The sequence below is a fragment of the Formica exsecta genome, unplaced genomic scaffold (genome assembly GCF_003651465.1).
Source record: "Formica exsecta isolate Colony F162 unplaced genomic scaffold, ASM365146v1 scaffold2374, whole genome shotgun sequence".
Taxonomy (NCBI): domain Eukaryota; kingdom Metazoa; phylum Arthropoda; class Insecta; order Hymenoptera; family Formicidae; genus Formica; species Formica exsecta.
In genome coordinates, this window is record NW_021849654.1 from 62,873 (window position 1) to 66,119 (window position 3,247).

Below are 3,247 nucleotides of genomic sequence, written 5' to 3' on the forward strand. Positions count from 1 at the left end.
ATATATATATATATATATATATATATATATATATATATATATATATATATATATATATATATATATATATATATATATATATATATATATATATATATATATATATATATATATATATATATATATATATATATATATATATATATATATATATATATATATATATATATATATATATATATATATATATATATATGTATGTATGTATAAGAAATAAAAAGTACTAAAAACGTAGATTTTTTCATCGTGATAATCAGTCTCATGTTAGTATGGAAAATAACGTGAATGCTCTGTGGAGTGTATGTGACTCTGTGCACATTAAGATCATAGGAAAAAAATAAAAGAAACAGGAATAGGGTAAATGGAATGGTTTTGCGAAAGACCCGACCGAATCAGAAACTACCTACGTCATAGTGAATCCCAACGTTAAACACAACCGGTTCTTACATATACTTTTTCCTTTTCTTACGAGGAAGTGAGGTATGTTTATTACGCCCAGTATCTTTTTCTTTCTTTTTTCGACCCTTCAAATACATAATATAAAATAATAATACCAATATATACGATAGCTTAAGTTATAATTATTATTTATTATACATATAAATATAATATACAGGATGACCCACAATGACCGCCCGCTAAGTACATAGCATTATTCCTTACCAAAAACTGAGACGAAAAGTCCTGAGCCATTTTTTTTTATAACGCTTAATAAAAGAGTTATTATCGAGTAAAGTTTGGCCAATCAGCGCCAACCTTTAGCTGGGCGTACGTCAGTGAGCCGCGCACCGTGAAGTGTGTACCGCCGCATACGGCTACCAGACGCGCGGCTCACCGACGTGCGCCCGGCTAAAGGTCGGCGCTAATTGGCCAGACTTTAATCAATAATAACTCCTTTATCAAGCGTTATAAAAAAAAATGGCTCAGGACTTTTCGTCTCAGTTTTTGATAAAGAATAACGCTATGTACCTAGTGGACGGTCATTGCGGGTCAACCTGTATATATATTGTATATACAATACATATATACATATATATATATATAAATCCGCAAATGAACCCCCCTCCGAGCTAAAATTCGAAAATGTGTGATTTTGCGAATTTTTTCATTTTAGTGGCTTACTTTACTTCATAATTTACTGGGCTATACCAAATTTCAACCTTCTGCCATTTTTTTTTCTGAAATACAGCCAATTTTTAATTTTTTCCCCAAACTTTAGGGGCCTCTAGCTCGGAGGAGGATTCATTTGCGGACCCATGTTCATAGGAAAAAAAGTCTTATTTTGACCTCTAGAATATGCTCCTAAAGTTTAGTGCATCATTTCAGATACACCCTGTATATATATACAAATATTATACAAATCTTTTTAAATTTTTGAGTCATTTCATTCATAGAGAAACGTCGAGATAAATTTTGAATTATGCAAACAATTAAAACCTTTTTTTGTATATATTGACATATTTATAACACATCATGTAATTGTATTGCACAAGATGTTGAGTTGTTAACTAGCAATAATTATAGTAGAATTTGCGTTTTTAACAAATTGCCTTTTGTCGGAGTAATTAACTTTATACACAATCAAAATACTATCTCCCTCCCTCCTTCCCTCCCTCCCTGCTACCCCTCTCTCACTCTCACTCACTCACTCACTCACTCACTCTTTCTCTCTCTCTCCCCCCCCCCCTCTCCATCTCTCCCTCTCTCTCTCTTCCTCTCTCTCTCTCCCTCTCTCTCTCTTGTTGATGAAGCCATCACAGGTCGTAATCACGTAGTTACGTAACGAAAATTAAATTTTGAAAGTTTATGTATGTTCAACGCAAGTGTAACTTCATCGAACGATTTTTTATTAGATTTAAGCAAGTTGAAAGAAACACTAGCAGATAATTCATAATAAAGCAGATAATTCGATTCGATATGCAAGAAAGATATGATTGACGCATGATTCTTACATGACTGTGCTTCACAGTCATACCTAGCTTGGCACAAGGTCGAAGAATATCGCTATTGTATTAGAAAAATGATTCTCACCTTCGATAGTAAAAATGCACATCGAAACGATCTCGATACTTTGTGTCCGTTGTGCTTTATTTGCTTTTTCTTTTCTTATTTAGTATAAAAGAATTTATAGTGGGAAAACTTAATTCCATCTCTCTTTTTTCCTCATTGCGATAATTGTAAAGCGACGTCTACAATAGAGATTTTAAGCCCTAAGCCTTAAGAAATTGACCAATCACAGTCAAATGAGGAGAATACTCGACTGTGATTAGTCAATTTCTTAAGGCTTACGGCTTAAAATCTTATTGTAGACGCCGCTTAACAAGGAGAAACTTGTCTTTTATTTTTTACATATTTCTTACAGAAACAGACTATTCAAAAAATTCATACAGTTTTCCTGAAATATAAAATTTATAAATCATACATTTGTTAAATAAAATATAATAATAAACAATTAATAAAAATTTTCTTACCATAATATATAATCACCATAGAAAAAGATATATATTATCAATACAAAATCTAAAATTTCAATATAAGTTATAATACACGGATTTTACTAAATATATTTCCACGCATTATCATTGCCTTGTAACAGACAGCATTGAACATCCTTTGTAATTTTCTTCAGCATCTTCTTATATGAAATCGTCGAATACGCAACAAGGAAATGTGTTATTTCTTGCGCAGGTACATTATAAGTGTATAACAGATATCAGAAAATCGCTGACAACAGGTATTTATGGTTTTAATTATAATTATCACTATAATTATATCGTGCTATAAAGTGGCAAATATATTATAAGATGTGTATATTTCCATTTTTTTCATTTCCAAACTAATACACACAAAAGCGCATCTTTAACTTTAATTCTATATCTGCTTTTTTTAAGACATATTTCCTAATTTTCAAAAAATTATTGTGATACAACCAAATTATGATTCTTCTTACTTGTGAGATAAATCAATTTTGAAATTCCATAAGCGTATATACGATAAATAAAATAACGATTATTTTTGAAGATAAAACGTCTTATACTTAAATGTTCTGTTTCTTTGTCGAAGATTGTAATTTTTGTTCAATTCGTAATTCTAATTCAATTTTGAAATGCGTAAAAGTTGAATGCAGGAAGAAAAAGAGAAAAAGTATATTATGACAAAAAATACACGTTCATAGTAGAGCAAATGGTTACGTTTTGTTACTGTGATAACTCTTTTTTGAGCACGATCCTCTACAAAAACGGAAGAG